Source organism: Melanerpes formicivorus, unplaced genomic scaffold (assembly GCF_026170545.1).
Source record: "Melanerpes formicivorus ecotype bairdi unplaced genomic scaffold, bMelFor1.0.p_v2 SCAF_19, whole genome shotgun sequence".
Taxonomy (NCBI): Eukaryota; Metazoa; Chordata; class Aves; order Piciformes; family Picidae; genus Melanerpes; species Melanerpes formicivorus.
In genome coordinates this window covers 9,125,466-9,141,675 of record NW_027142371.1, presented here as the reverse complement: position 1 = coordinate 9,141,675, position 16,210 = coordinate 9,125,466, and positions in this window count along the sequence as shown.

Sequence of the window (16,210 nt, the reverse complement as noted above, 5' to 3'; positions counted from 1 at the left end):
CATGTTTACTGCATTAAAAGTTCTGAGTTAGTGTCTGGGATACTGTCCAGCCCACCACTGAGATGTGCAGTAGGCTTTGCTTGCACTTCTGTACAGCACAAAGTGCTGTGAGCTTTCTCTATAGTTAGGCAGAGGTGTTGTGCCTAACTGAGAGTAGACTTCATACAGCTTCATGAAAGAAAAGCACAGAGAAAAAGATACAGCAAGTAAATGAGGACAATTACTGAGTAGCTACTTCCATGTGAGTGTAGCTGCTAGTGTTTACATTGCAGCTATGCACGCTTAAGCAACAGGAGACTGGGGCCTAGCATTTCTAAACACCAAACCAAAGTCTGAATTCCTCCTGCACCACAATTAGGTGCTTGAGCACACACACTTCCCTCCTTTCCTCATTTTTCTTCTCCAGGAGATGTTGCATGACTTGGTTTCATCCTTCCATGTGCAAGAACACACAGCAGAACTGCACACACCAGTGCCTTGTGGGTTGCCATGGGTTTCCCACTCAGGCTGCATTGATAATATCCTTAACACCAGGTATAGCAATTTTTCCCCCCTGGCCTCTCACTTACAGGATTGCTTAGGTGAAACTTCTTACAAAGAAATGCAATGAAACTAATTTACTCTTTACAGGGAAATTCTTCCCCTTTGAAAAACTGAAAGGAAGAGGCTTTGTGAACTGAAGCTCTGGGAACCATTCACATAGCTGAGTTTCACATAGCTGTAGCTGTACTAAGGCTGGCATGTTGAAAATACCTTCGAGTTACATGACAGCTAAGAGTAACTAGGACAGAGGAGAACTGCCCTGGCCCAGTTTCCTGTGATTGCTGAAACTCAGTTGCTCACTAGAAGGAAACCACAGTGTTATGTATTAGAAACCTACATGAATAGGCATGTTTTATAAGCTTTGCACTAAGAACCATTATTGTAACTGCCAATTCATCTTAGAAGCTAAGACGAAGCACTGGAATGAAGGCAGGCTGATGATTTAAGGCATGACAGTGAGGGGCTCAGAAGGGAGCCTGTTAACTGCAACACCAACATTCAAAACATACCACAGGCTGCAGGAACAATGTCTCCCAAACACATGCTGTGTGCTGGCATGCCAGGAGGGGAAAGACAGGGAGAATGGCTGCAAACTTCCTACCCAGAGCAACGCCATGGCATAGAGCTCTTGCTCATGCCATAGCAGCTTCAGCACTGATGCTTATTGCCCAGTAACTCTTGGTTGTTGATGGATTTCAGTGATCCTCCTGCAAATAGCTGAGGCATTTTCCAGCTGAGGCTGGTACCAGGGTCTTTCAGAGGGAAGTGCAGCATAACCAGCATTTAGAAGCCCAAACAGTACAAAATTTCTTGCTGTTTGTCACCATAACATGACACACACCAAGGTCTGTGTCCAAGCAAGATGGAGCATTTCCAAAGGATTTACATCCAGTGGAAAACCTTTCTACCCTGACTCTCCTCCTGCAAATACCTCTCTGAGAGTATGCAAACCACAACCAGAGGGGAATACTGGTTGTGAGGAGGGAAAAAAAAAAAAACAAACGTTTGGCAGGCTGTGATGCAGGGAGGCTCTGACAGAGCTGCCTGAATTGTCGTGCCTGCCCCACACCCAGGATGGGGCAGCTCCTGCAGCATCAGGCTCCAGGAAAAGCCTTGTTCATGGCAGTGTGTGGGCTTCTGAAGGAGCTGGGAGAGGAGGATTGCCACTGGTGAGAAATTTTTGAGCTCAGACTGTGTGGTCCTGATGCCCTGCTGAGGTAGGTTATTGTGGAAGTGCTAAAATATTATGTGCCCATCAAACCATGACTGTCACAGAGTCCAGAACCCTGAGTCTCATGCCCTGTCCCCTGAGGACAGATCCTGTGATTTCTGAGCAGCAGAGCAAAGGAACAACCTGCCCCATTTTTGGCCAGTTCAAAAGGTAAGTGGGATAGCAGTTCCTGATGAGGACATACTTCTCTTATGTACAGATCTTTACATATGCTTCATCTTTCATCCTACAGGCAAGAAAGCTTTAAAAATGTTTGATAATTTGTGGTGACCCTTCCAACAAAGTTATATTACTGCAGAGTCCTCGTTAAGGCCACGTAACTGTGGGGCTAGAAGCATTTTGTTCTGTTGTTATCTCACTGTGCAACTAACTTCTTTTATAGGTTTCCCCTCCTGTATTTTTATTTATTTTCCTATTTTTTTTTCTGCTTTTATATTCAAAGCTAAAAAGATCAATGTCTGTTCAGTCTCCAGTAGCCTAATAAAATATCTGTCAATGCAAACAAAGGACAAATAAGTTCCAGATTTATTTATTTGTTCACCATCTTTGCAAAAGGAAAGACCACAGCAATTTTTAGAAGGGGGTTTTTGGGGTTCTATTTGTGGTGGGGTTTGTGTTTGGTTTTGGGTATTTTTTGTTTATTTTGTTGGGTTTTTTTAAATTTATCTTTTATTTTTCATTTTAAACCAGCCAACACAAAAGTCATTCTTAGGTAATATTTAAGGAGATATTTCACTCAAGTTGTGAGCACTCTTGGAATGTTTTCAAAGGAGAATGTGAAGGAAAGTCCTCCATTAACAGGCAGTTAGAGAAATTTTCAGATCACTTTCAGTTTCTTACTTATCTTGGCACTCCATTAAAATAATTGCATTTGCTGTAGTAACAGAGAGATTGATTAGACTGAAAACTTTATTGTTAGCATGTTTAATATTATATTTATCCCACTTAGCAGCTTTTGATTCAGAGTGAGGCACTAACAATAAAAAATGGGAAGCGGTTTCTATGAGGAAGCTTCAATTTTAGTTGTTTTGCTCTAATTGCTATAAAGGGTAACTGGTTTAATCTAATTTTTCTAGGGATTAGGCTTTTAATTATTGCTTGGAACCAAGCTTTCTAGCCTTGCAGGAAGCAACGCATTAAGCTGGGATTTTAAAAGAGCCTGAGGAGTACATCTATCATTAAAATTCAATGACACTGGTAGCTTAGCTCCCTGCCTCCTTTGAACATGTCAGGGTTTTCTATTAATAAAACAACATTTGTGTAATTGAGAAAAAAAAATATGAATTCTGACCCCCTGTGAATTTCAGATGGGCATATTGACCCAATGCAAACCACCCTCCTGTCCCACAAGCCCTCCCTGAGCATTTCACTTTCCTGTGAGCAGTTCTCTTTAGTCCCAGAGTTGTTGGGGTGTTTTTATTGCAACCCAATGTTTCTTCAAAGTAGGAAACTTTCAGGACTGTAGTGGGTGGATTCTCTAATCATTTCCAGAAATGAGCATCAGCTTTGGCCATGGACCACACGACAGCGCGGCTGCAGAGCATCACTGCAATGTGTGCTCCAGAACACGGCCAAGATGGTAGCACTGCGTATGTGCATGCTTGTGCATTGTGTCTGAGAGCATGCGAGTCTGGAGGACCTGAACTTATGTTTTTACTGAAGTATGAGCTGATGATGGCAATTTTGCACATTAGCCAAGTCACCCTGGTGCTCTGGCAGACACTCCCAAAAGCAAAGCAGCACACTCCATAGTCAATGCAACTGCTGAACTGACTGGTCCCTGAGACTGTGCTCTGCTAGTCTCTACAAAATTTGCTTAGACAAAGCTTCTGCACGAAAAGTGGCATTTATCTTCAATTTGTTCTCTCCCCCAAATTTCCATTGGATTCCCATTACAGACAGAAAATTGGCAACTGTTCAGATTAAACACTGGAGTGAATTTGCTTGGCTCCAAGGAAGACATTTCTGTGTCGAAAGCTAAATTATGTTGCTATTTTTCCACCTGTTAATGTGTAGATTATATAATAGAGACATTTTTCAATTCAGGGGTTTTTTTCTTCTTATGATTGCAATGATATGGAAGATGTGATCTTCACAACTTCTGTGCTTCATAGGATAATATCAATGATTTTGTCAAAAAAGATAAAGAAATAGTATTTGAAACCACCAGGAGTTTTCTTGCAGCTTAAAGAGATGTTTTTAGTGGTAAGTCTCACAGAAATTGTAGTCCAAAGCCATTTTTTAGGTTTAAATCTTTGGCAATACAAGAGCTCAATCCTAAAATTTGGATGGTTGTGGGCAGTGCTGCTGGAAATCCAGATGTATAGGTCCCAATTTGTGTGTGTTTTGGGATGCCTTGATTTCAGGGTAGCCTGCCCATAACAACCTTTTGCAATTTCCAGCTTCCTGGGATGGTGTAGTCAGAATGTTTGAGGATCAGTCCCAATACATAATGAAAGGGAAAGTACAAGCAGTGGGATCCCCAAACCAATGGTCTTGACTTGCAAGATGATAATAGACTGTGCTGTAACCAGTGTCTGAGTCTTTCCTTCACAGTATCACCAAGGATGGAAGAGACCTCAAAGATCATCGAGTGCAACCTGTCACCACAGACCTCATGACTAGACCATGGCATCAAGTGCCATATCCAATCCCCTCCTGAACACCTCCAGGTATGGTGACTCCACCACCTCCCTGGGCAGCACATTCCAGTGATGAATTACTCTCTCCGTGAAGAACTTTCTCCTCACCTCGAGCCTAAACTTCCCCTAGCGCAGCTTGGGACTGTGTCCCCTTGTTCTGGTGATGGTTGCTAGAAAGAAGAGACCAACCCCACAGATGTCTCATACAAGTTCACTAATGCAGCTGGGCTTTTTACTTTCAGACTGCTATCCAATATGGAAACGCACTTTCTTGGTACTTTTAAATGTCCTTAAACAAAGTCATAGTTCTTGCACAGTTACCTCTGAGACAGGGAGAGAGAAATATTTTCTTAACAATTACTGCAGTCAGCTTAGCTGGACATTTGAAAGCAACAGACATTCAAAAATATACACTAACAGTAATCTTTAAAAATACTTTATTTAACAAATATTATTTGGGGAACAAGTCCTTGCTCCCTTTAGTCCTCAGGAAATGCCACACAATTATCTTTATTTTCTTACTGTTTGTGGAACGAATTGAAAATCACTGTTTCAGATGAATTTACCTAGCAGCAATTAACATTTAATTTCCTTTGAAAAATATGGAAACATGATTAAAACGCCCATTGGGGGATCACTTCTCCTTGATTAAAGTTTAGAAGTAACTGCAAAAAGCTGATGTTCAGTGCATTAATCAAGAAATAACGGAATGGAAAGCTACGCTGGATATTCCAGAAGTCAACTCAGAAGTGGCTCAGAAACTGGTTTGGTTTAGTTTTACTATCAGAGAAATAAGGGTCTTGCAGGCACACAGGGGTGACCACAGCCCTCTGAAGCAAACAGCAGACTTTCTACTGAGCTTTGTGGCCCTTGGATGTGGCATGGTCAGAAAGACGGACTACTATTTGTACACTCAGCATTTTGTATTTCCTTAGATGTTAAATGAAAGAAGAAATGCAAATGTGATAACCTGGCAGATTCAGATTCTAATATTATTTATGATGACCTGTATTAATATATCATTTATTACTATGATTATCTGACACTAACCTCCTTGTGACCCTGCAAGTGCTTGCCCAGAGTTGCCTAGAAAAGGTAAATATTTCTGTGCACACTAGAAACTTTTTATTCCGAAGGCTCAGTGGGGAGATTTATGAAGGCCATTATAGACTGTTGTCCTTTATTTAGAAGCCTTACAAAGAGAAGTAAGAAACAACCCTGTTAAAAATGCAGACGGAAATACATCACTACTGAGCATAATGATGCATGAAGGAAGGTGGCACTGCCTGGTATTTTTCAAGGGAGTGTATGGCTACATACTCAGCAACACGTATTCCTTTAATGAGAAATATAATTTTTATGCCTTCCTGGCGACCTAGCTAAAAGGATTAAGCAGCATTTACATTCTCCAAGCTTAAAAATGTCTTGAAGGGTGGCTATGTCCTTACAGTTGCATTGCACACGGCAGTAAATGCTGATCTCCACATATGTTTATTACCAATAACTCTGTTTGGCTGACCAGGATATCTTGGGTCAGTCTGGGTCAAGTCCACACATGAATGCTCCTTGATGGCAACCAGCTGTTGGCTGGGGATGCTCCTCCCAGTATTCAGATACAGAAATCAGAGCTCAGGCTCGGAGATGATGCAGAGAAGATTCCTCTCACCTTAGCAAGCTGAGATCAGCATACAGACACAGACAAAATACTTTAATGTCCCTATCTCGATGCATTTTCAACTGACTGTGTCCCCAGTTTAGACCAAGGAGGACCAACTTCCACTTTCAGGTCATGCCTTTAGATCTTACACTAACTGAAGCAGAAAAAGAGATTTTTCTACCACTTGTGTTCTTGCATTGTCTTTCATAGGCAAAGATGCTTTTGCTGATTGTGTTATATCTCATACTCATGGACAGAGAGCACTGTGCTCAAACAGCAGTCTTTTCTGTACTGGTAGCATGCCAGTGTGCAGCAAACACATTCAGGCCATTCTGATTTCTTTACTGAACAATGAATGGATCTATGTTAGACCTGCCCACCTTTTCAGAAATATGGAGGTATGCAACTGGTTTCCATTTCTCCTCCAGGGATCCCATGCAGCTCTGTGCATGTAGGACTGGGACCTCTGTACATGAAGTGGACACACAGCAGAATAGAGACAGAGAAAGAATCATGGTATTCTTACTGCATTTTGACTCTGCAGATTGTCTGAATAATTTGGAATCTGGTCTGTAAAGAATAATGTTCCAGATTGTTCAAAATGCACATGCAGTTGAATAATCAGTTCATATATCCAATTATTTGACTTGTGAGCAGATCGGGTAAAACTTGGCATATTACTTTCCAGCATATGGTTGTACTACTGACTTGTTTTAGAGAAAAAAATGACCCATATTTCACATAAATAACTCCCACAGTTTTTCTTGTCTGCCTAATTTTGTCTGTTTTCCCCACTAGCAACCAGAGATCCAATAAACTATTGAAGGCAAAAGGCTGATGTAACTCCTTTTTAGGGCAGTGATTTCAACCACAGTGACTGTGTATGGAGAGGGTTTTTTTAAAATGGGGAAGAAGAGCAAACAGCTAGAAAAACAAAAATGTCAAGTGCTTATGCAAAGATCTGTCATGGACATCTGGACCACCCTTGTCCAGCTCAGGAAATGTAACACCAGTCATGCTTCTAAGCGAAAAGAGCCAATTGCAATTTCTATTTTCAGAGGATCAAAGGTCCCCCTCTCAGCTCTGCATGTCAGACTGGGCATTTACTCAGAGAGCTGGGGTCCTGGTGCAGGTCCTGTCTCCCCTTTGCCCTACAGCAAATTTGAGCTCCTGCTGCTGTCATCGCAAGGTGGTTCCATTGTCTGTGGAGCTGCGACTTCTTAGCATCTGTGCAGTCAGGCAGCTGTGCATTGTGACACTGCAGTGGTGATGCAGAAAAAGGGGAAGGCTGGAACTGAAAGTCACAGAAGAAATCACCTCTTTCTAGGAAAGCTTGATTCTTAAGCCCAACGGTGTCATTGTTTGCAGTACACATGCAACTCACTGAGATACTGGAGTTTAAATCTTGTTTCTGTACATCACCGAATCACAGAAACATTCAGGCTGGAAAAGACCCTCAGGATCACCAAGTTCAACCAATAACCCCACTCTACAAGGTTCACCCCTAAACCATATGCCCAAGCACTACATCCAAATGACCTTTAAACACATCCAGGGTTGGTGACTCAAGCACCTCCCTGGGCAGCACATTCCAATGCCTGACCACTCTTGCCCTGATTTTTTTTTTCTTTTCCTAATGTCCAGTCTAAATCTACCCACTTGCAGCTTGAGGCCATTCCCTCTTGTTCTATCACTAATTACCTGTGAGAAGAGAAGAGACCGGCACCAGCCTCACCACAATGTCCTTTCAGGTAATTGTAGAGAGGAATAAGGTCTCCCCTCAGCCTCCTCTTTCCAAACTAAACAGCCCCAGCTCCCTCAGTTGCTCGTCATAAGATTTATTCTCCAAAAAGGTGGGAAGAGACTGACTACTGGGAAACACTAGTGGGGAAATCAGAAACTCTGAGTTCTCTCAGTGCAGAGTATCTTTGCTTTAATCCTACAATTTTATGAGATGTGAATACAGAGCTCAGATTTATAATCATCTTATTTTTGGAACACCTAAATTGTCACTGATGTGATAGAGTATTGGTTCCAAAGGACTGGTATAACAAAACAGAGACACAGTTTGATTTAAGATTAGATACTTTTGTAAAAACAAAGCTTTACAAAATATAAGATGAGAAGAAATTTTCCATATTTATAGTTCAAATACCGAAGAAATTTCTCTCCCCAGCACTACCGGGTCTAGACATCTGTTTTTCATGCTTAAAATACAAATGCTGTAACAGCAAACCAGTTCACAACTGCAGAAATTGAAGCTGTCTAAAAACAAGAATAAAAATTACTTGTCCTCCTCAGCAAGCAAAAAAGTGGGAGGAAAATGTCTCTTGAAATTAGTGGTGGAATGTGAAATTAGGGTTTCAGAATTATTATAGCCATATGTAAGATGGACTCCCTCACTGCTGAAGCCACATGCAAAGCACAATCTGGAGTACTCTTCATACACACTGATCCCTAAGTAGCTGGGAGCAATGGGGACTTCTTGGGACATAAAGCCCAGAGCTATCCTACCAACCAAGAGAGGTTTTTTTTCCCCCCACACCTCATTCCCCAGTAGGTGGCTATACATCCAGTCAAAAAACAGTCCCAATCCATCACCACATGTCCAAGATTACATCAATCTTCTCTCAGGTCTACTCTTTTTATAATGAACTATACTCTCTGATGACTTAATCCCCATGAAAGCCATTGATTCACTGTTCCAAATGTAATATGGATAACACAAAAGGAATCATCTATTAAAAATACACATGGAGGAATTCACTGGCTAACCTGGACAATGTTCCTTTAAGTTTAAAGGCTCTATTGTGCTAAATACCCAGATGTTAACAATCTCTTCTAGAGGCTTTTGAATGCAGGAAGGACATGTTTTTAGCAATTAGAAAAATAGTAGTACACTTACACATGGCAATATTTAGCAGAGTTTGTTTGGTTAATAGGTCAGCAGTTTGGGACAGTTGGTGGTTGTTACAGGGCAGCAAGGAGGGTTTGTGCAATGAGACAAACTGGCAAACGTGCTGAGCAGCCAGGCACCTACAGGGCACCCGCAGATCAAAGTGTACTAAATGATCCAGGGCACTCAGAAGACACCCCTCATTTCATTGCTTCCTTCTGCCTTTAAAAAGAAGCTTTGAAAACATTTTGCAATGGGTTTGTACAGTGGCAGGGAAAGTGCACAGATGTAACCCAGAGAAGATGCACACAGTGGATTACTGTTTTGTAAAGCTTGAACTAAAGTTCATTAAATAATTTCATCTTTACAATACTTTCTTGAGTAGAGCAAGCAAGTATTAAATACGTGATTAAGTGCTTTCCTGAACAGGACACAAGTTTTGGCTGCTGTTTGCAGACTCCTGTGAAGATTGTTCTCATTCTTTGCAGGAATATAATGTGCAAGAGGCTGGTCTCAAGTCGTGAGCAGGTGCATACTAACACTGCTCCTAGAGCAGATATGTGTCTGCTGCAAGGATTTATGATGCGTTCCTCACAGTAGCATGAATTTGGCTGGTGGCCTTTGTAATTTATCTTTGCTGATATCATTATGTGCCTTGAGAACGTTTATCTTTCTAAATGTAAAGAGTAAATGATTGTTTTAACGAGGAGAAAACAAGCCTTATTATAACAGCCCAGGACTAGGGACCACAGAAAAGCTTGGATTTTTAACACACTCCAATCTGTTTTAACAGCTGCTTATGGTTACTATAGTCACTGAACAAAGATAGGGTTATTTTACTTCACTTTATTGATGGCCCAAGTTCCCTCTTATTTTTTCTGTCTCTGTAGAATGGCAGAGGCCATGCTTGGAGCCAGACCTTTGGAGTCAGCCAGATCTGCACAGTTTTCTGCACACAGTGGTGCAACGGGAAATTCTTACAGTGAAATCTTACACTGGAAATTGGGTTACATACAAGGATGCAAAAAAAAAGAGGCCATATCCAATCTAAATAATACATCCATTGATCTCAGTGGTGGTTTCCAGCCTTTTAGGATTCATGGACCCCCATGGATTCACTGACAATAGAGCTGTTTTTCTTGGTTATTTTTTACAGAACCTTAGAATTAGTTCACAGTCACCATAAGGTCCGTGGAAAATATCTATAAAATCACACATCTAAGGTATTTATAAGGCACTAGCACCTAAATTCCTACAATCCTAACGGGTGAACACTGAGAAACCTTGAGGAAATTTTCTTGCTTGCCCACCAATCAGACTAGACGTATCCTTATGCTTGCTTGTTTCTAAGCCACACACTGCCCTGAAGAAACCAGTGCCAGCAGACTGCATCTTTATCTATAGTAGCTTCTCCTCCAGCAAAAGTCAGAGTTAGTGATGATTTTGCAATTCATATGAATGAAAGCAATTTCTTTCCATATTGTTATTCTTCTCCCTTCCCGGGTACGGGCAGAAAGGGAAGAGAAAGGGACCTCCCACTAATCTGAAAAAGCAAAACCCCAGAGAGGAGAAAAATTAAATTTTAATGAGGACTCAGGGCTTTGGAGGTGTCAAGTGTTGGAGCATGACTGTCCCAGATCTCATGCCACTAGAAGGGAGAATGGAAATTAATGCTGAGCTGCTGGGACCGTGAAGGAAGCAGCATAACCACAGAATCCGCACCAATTTTTTTGAATACAGGCCCAGTTTTTGCTTTGGAACAAGAACTTGGACTCACATGAATTGTGTGAGGGCTTGGCCTTGAAAAATCAATGGGTGCTCAGTATCTGGCAGGATCAAGTCCATCGTGAACAAGAAACTTGGCCCAGATGTGCAACAACACTTCTTCTGCTTTCCAACCCCATGGTGTAACCACCAGACCACAAACATCTTTCCCACTTTTTTGCTGTTAAGAAGGAAACGTCAGTTTTCAGGCTTGGAGAAATGTGGTGGACTAAGGGCAGGAAGGATCTGTCATTCATAAGAAAACGTGGGCTAGAGTTCCAAGATCTATTTAAATTTTAAATTTCCTTCATGCTGATAGAGTCCAGGGGCAGAAGGTTCTGTCGCCTGTGGCTCTCACTGCAGCATGCAGCATGACATCTCCTCTAGCTGCCTTCTAAAGTGTCTGTAAAAACTAATGACACACTTAATTCCTTCACACTTTGAGAAACAGTGGCACCTTGCACAAGATGGAAAGCTGGCTCATTTCTGATTCTTTGTTCTTCCCTTAGCCCCAAAGGGACCTTGCATTAATGCACATTCCTGATTAGCATGATGATATAAATCACAGCAAGCTGCTTTCATGTTAAGATGTGAAGCCAGGGCTCCATAGTGCCCTGGAGTGAACACATTCTCAACAACTTGCAGTTCAATGTAATCCAACAAAGTTGCTTCTGGTGTAATGTTCTACACAAACTGCTGCAATTATGTCCAAGGATGTGGGAGCATTATCTGCTTCAAACCTTTGCTCTCAGACATTACAAAGTTAATTATAAAATGTGCCAAGGGGAAGGCAGAGAGAAACCTTGTTAACCTTTTCTTACTGTGGTTTTCCCCCCTCATTGCATTTACATTGGCCTTGAAGATCTGGGACATTTTGCAGATGGTTTAGGGTCTATAAATTCTTATTTAAATCATCATGAGCCAAGTATAACAGGTCCTCTAGAAAGGACAAACCCCAAATAAGCAGGTAAATAATACTCCAGCGCTTTTTAGCATACAAACAGACCCACCAATCAGATAGCCTGGAAGGTTTATTCACCTTTTCCTGCTGTTAAATTGCATTGGGTATGTTCCATATGACTCTGCAGTGTTTTGAAAAATGCTAATTCTCAGTTAACAGCACAAAGTAACGGCTAAAGGATCACTGATCTACTGTCAGAAGGTGCTCAACTTGGGTGGCTGATCAAGACAACCAAAGTGCCAGTGATATGTCTATATCCACTCCAATGGCAGAGTCCAAATAAGCTGTCACCCGTCACAAAAAAAGCAAGAGGAAATCATCTGCTTGAGATCCGGTTGGTGTGAGAATGAGAGGTGATCAAGAAGGGCAGTGTTAAGTTTTCTTTACTAATGGTGAAGAATGTGGCAATAAAACAGCATGTTGCACAGCAGGGAATTATTGGTCTGTGCTAAACTGAGACAAACAGGGTGCTTGTTACTGCACATTGTAGCCAGAGCACATCCTGAGTCAGGCATTGGTGACAACATTTACATGTTTGAGCAAAACATATCATTCCTGGGCCCACTGCCTCTGTGTGGAAGATAATGCTATGCTTGACCATGGTATGAGAGTACGTTGTGTTTCTGACGAAGAATCCTCTGCACATATTAATTGTTTTTATGTAAGAGGGAAAGAAATAAAATCTACACCTTAAACATTCTTTTTGTCTGAGAAATTCAATATTTTTTCCAGTCTTGCTTATTTTTTATATCTTATTGCTGTCCCTACTTGCCAACTCTGCATCATGGTCCATCTGTTGGTGAATCAGTGTTAAATGTATATAGCTCCCTCCAGAGTTTCCCAGTGAGATTCAGTGAAGTTTCTGCCATGAGGGATGCCTAGCTCTTCTCCCACAAGACCCCAAACCAGGGATTTATTATTCTATTCCATCTTGGCTGAGATTTGACAAAAGGAGACATAGATTGGAAGACAGTTGCAGGCACTGAGAAAGATGTTGACCATACCTTTAAAACTCCATCCTGGTGCAGAATAACATTTTACAGGTGACCATCCATAGCAGTTGAATTTACCTGGATGAAAACAGTCTGAATGTTAAGAAAGATCTTTTTAAATATTGTACTTTCATTAACATTTTTGCAGTAGTCTTGGCCTTAAATATAAATGCCATCCTAGAAAGCTGTAAGAGCATACTAATTCCCATAGATCTGTAAAATACACCCCTGAAAGTGCAAGTGGTTCTCCAGGCTAAACAGCAGTTCTAAATACACATGCTCAGCACTTCCAGGTCACCCATTATTTTCAGCCCTGCAAACACTGTATCCCTTGGTACTACCTTAATGATTGGACTCAATTATCTTAAAAGTCTCCTCCCATCAAAACAATTCTATGATTCTACCTCTAGAGCCTGAACTTCAGAAGTAAAATTACTATGGCCTATGGACATGGCTTTTGGGGAACCAAATTATCTATTCAGTGGATCCCTTTCTTCAGACAAAGTATTTTCAGAGCTGTTGGCTTATTAGTCGTGGCTTTCCTGGCCAGATTCCTTCATGTGTGGTTGTTTGCTAGTCTGGCAAGGAGGAGAGAAAATATTTGACCTTTGGGGGCTAGGCAACTCATTGCCCTGTATTGCTGACAAGAGTGTATGATTCTGAGTTCAAATATTTTGTACCTGTTTTGCACAGGAATGAATATTACACAAGGTGCCAGGCAAGTGAAGCGTAGCTAATGTGAAAACACCTTGGTCTGGTTCCCAGTTACCCTGCAGCTGTGTTAGTATTTACAGCACCATGGGTAAAGTGCTTCTGAATCGGAATAGGAACAACTTCTATTCACTTTGAACACATAAATCAGGCCACATAGTTCTGCTGGAATTACAGGCTATTTGCAGTCATTTGTCTCCCTCCACGTGCTTTGCCCAGCAAGTAGTCTGTAATTATTTTATAATAAAAATTATAGGCATTTTTACATCACCGGTCCTCTGCAGGAGCTGAAGATTACCCTGCAATTTTTACACTAGTTGAGAATTTAAGCCTGATGTCCTGGCAGACTTCCAGGTTGGAAGACTCGATCGCCTGTCTAAATCCTCCCGGTATTTCTAACAGGCTGTGGCACTCTTCTCATCCTGCTGGGGTGGCATGCTGTGGAACAGCTGCATTGCTGTGCATGGGCAGCTCTGCAACACAATGGTGGCAGGAGGAATTTTTCCAAAGAGAAAGTGCTTCTTATTTGGGTCCTTTGATAAGGTCCCTTGGAAATTGCAGGGATGAAAGAGGCCATATGAATGAAATCCATCACTACGCCCTCTTAGTCTGACATATGATAAAAGCTCACAATAGCTTACCTATAATTACTAAAATTATCAAACACCTGTGTCAAAAGGACTCTGCTCAGGGTTTATTCCCTCTCTCAAATAAATACTTTTAAAACACATCTTAAAAAGAAGGTTAGCATCAGAGGTTGAGAGTGTAATACGAGAAATGTGTAGCCAATATTGAAGTTTGTTACTGGTGGAAGATTATCTACACCACAATTTTTTCTGGGTTTCTGTTGCCTGTGTCTTTTTTTAAAGGTAACCTCTTGCAAAATAATTCCTCTCTCTCTCTCTCTCTAGTATCATTATAAAGGACAAATTTTTTTTTGCCTAATGGTTTGCTAATTTATGTATTTGTAAATATAATAAAACCGCAGTGGTTTGGACATGTACCGAGAATGACTGGTTTGGGGAATTTGAGAAACAAAAAGAGATAAAAACATCAGCTAGAAAAGAGGAGTGCCTGCATTACAAATGGACTTTGTTATTTTAATCTTGGCAAGTATCATTAAACTTTAATTCTTTATGCACACACGACAGATAAGTTTGTCCCAATCCACACTGAAGATGTTGTGCATTATTTTTTGATAAAGTAATAAACCCGCTGCACTGAGACCTCACCCCAGCACGCTGAAGCCTCTGCTCAGCAAATATGTGACTGAAGAATCAGACCTCGACTTCTCTTTGTTGCAACCAATCAGATTACTGCTGTGACTTGGAGACTAGCTTTTTTTCCCCCCTAAAGTTTTCCTTTATCCAGTGAAAGCACCAGTTACACTAGGAAAAGTTAGGTTGCAGGGTCCTAGGGTTCTTCTGGGGCATGTGGTGCATTTTATTTTCTTCACCTCATTTGCAAAAATTGAACCCATTTTTTCTGGGAAAGTGCACCAAATGTCAACTTTTAGTGCCAGCACGGGCATGAGTGTTTGGCCATCAGAGCCATCATGGCTCAGCCTCTTCCCCTCACTGCTTCTAAAGACAACCACATTATTGGACCTGCACTGTGTTTGAAGGGCAACAGACTGGTTCATTGCTAATCATCAGTGTAAGAGAAGCAGAAGCATTGTTTTGTCCCAGGCACATCTAAGATCAGATTTGTGCTTAGCTTCATGCCAAAAGCTGATTACAAGCCCTTTATCAGTCATGGCTCTGCCCACAGGCCTTGTCTGGGTAGTGGGAAGGAAATAACTGGCGTAAGTTCCAGGGCCCAAGACAAGCACTGCCTGAGGCATGTACTTCAGAGCTGCCTTCAAAGGGTCATGTAATTTTTCAGTGTGGGATGTTGAGAGGGTTTCTAGGGGCTGTAGGCTCTTCGGGGGACACCCTGCTATCTCTTGATGGCCCGCTCGATGAGGCAGGAAGATAAAGGAGGGATGGTGGATCTGAGGGCACCATGGCCCATCTTGGGTAGGAAGCCCGGGCCGCAGTGATGTGGTGATGATCCCCTTGCAGCACCCCAGTGAGGAGTGATGGCCAAAGGACCTTGGGGAAAGGCAAGACAGTCTCATTATCTCGAGTGGGGGAGAGGTGAAGGTGACACCCGACTTGGCTCACCACAAAGGCTCTCAGACACACGCGGCCTGCTGCACCCATTGCACCCCACGGCCAGAGCAGCCGGCGGTCCCTGAGGGAAAAAAGTGGTCCCCGAGGGGAAAGTGCCGATCTTTGAGGGGAAAGTGCCTGTCCGTGAGGGGAAAGTGCCGGTCCCTGAGGGGAAAGTGCCGGTCCCTGAGGGGAAAGTGCCGGTCCGTGAGGGGAAAGTGCCGGTCCCTGAGAGGAAAATGCCAATCTTTGAGGGGAAAGTGCCTGTCCGTGAGGGGAAAGTGCCTGTCCGTGAGGGGAAAGTGCCTGTCCCTGAGGGGAAAGTGCCTGTCCGTGTGGGGAAAGTGCCGGTCCCTGAGGGGAAAGTGCCTGTCCGTGAGGGGAAAGTACCTGTCCGTGAGGGGAAAGTGCCGGTCCCTGAGGGAAAAAGCTGTTTTTTGAAGGGGAAGTGCCGGTCTTTGAGGGGAAAGTGCTGGTTATTGAGGGGCAGTGCTGATCCCTAAGGGGTAAGTGGATCCCTAAGAGGAAAGTGGCGACTACCGAGGTGAGGGTGCCGGTCCCAGTCGGGTGCCGACTCCAGCCGGTCGTGGCGGCGCAGCTCTCCTCCGCCGCCTCCTCCTCCTCCTCCCCCGCGTGTGCGGAGCGCGGCCGCATGTGGGG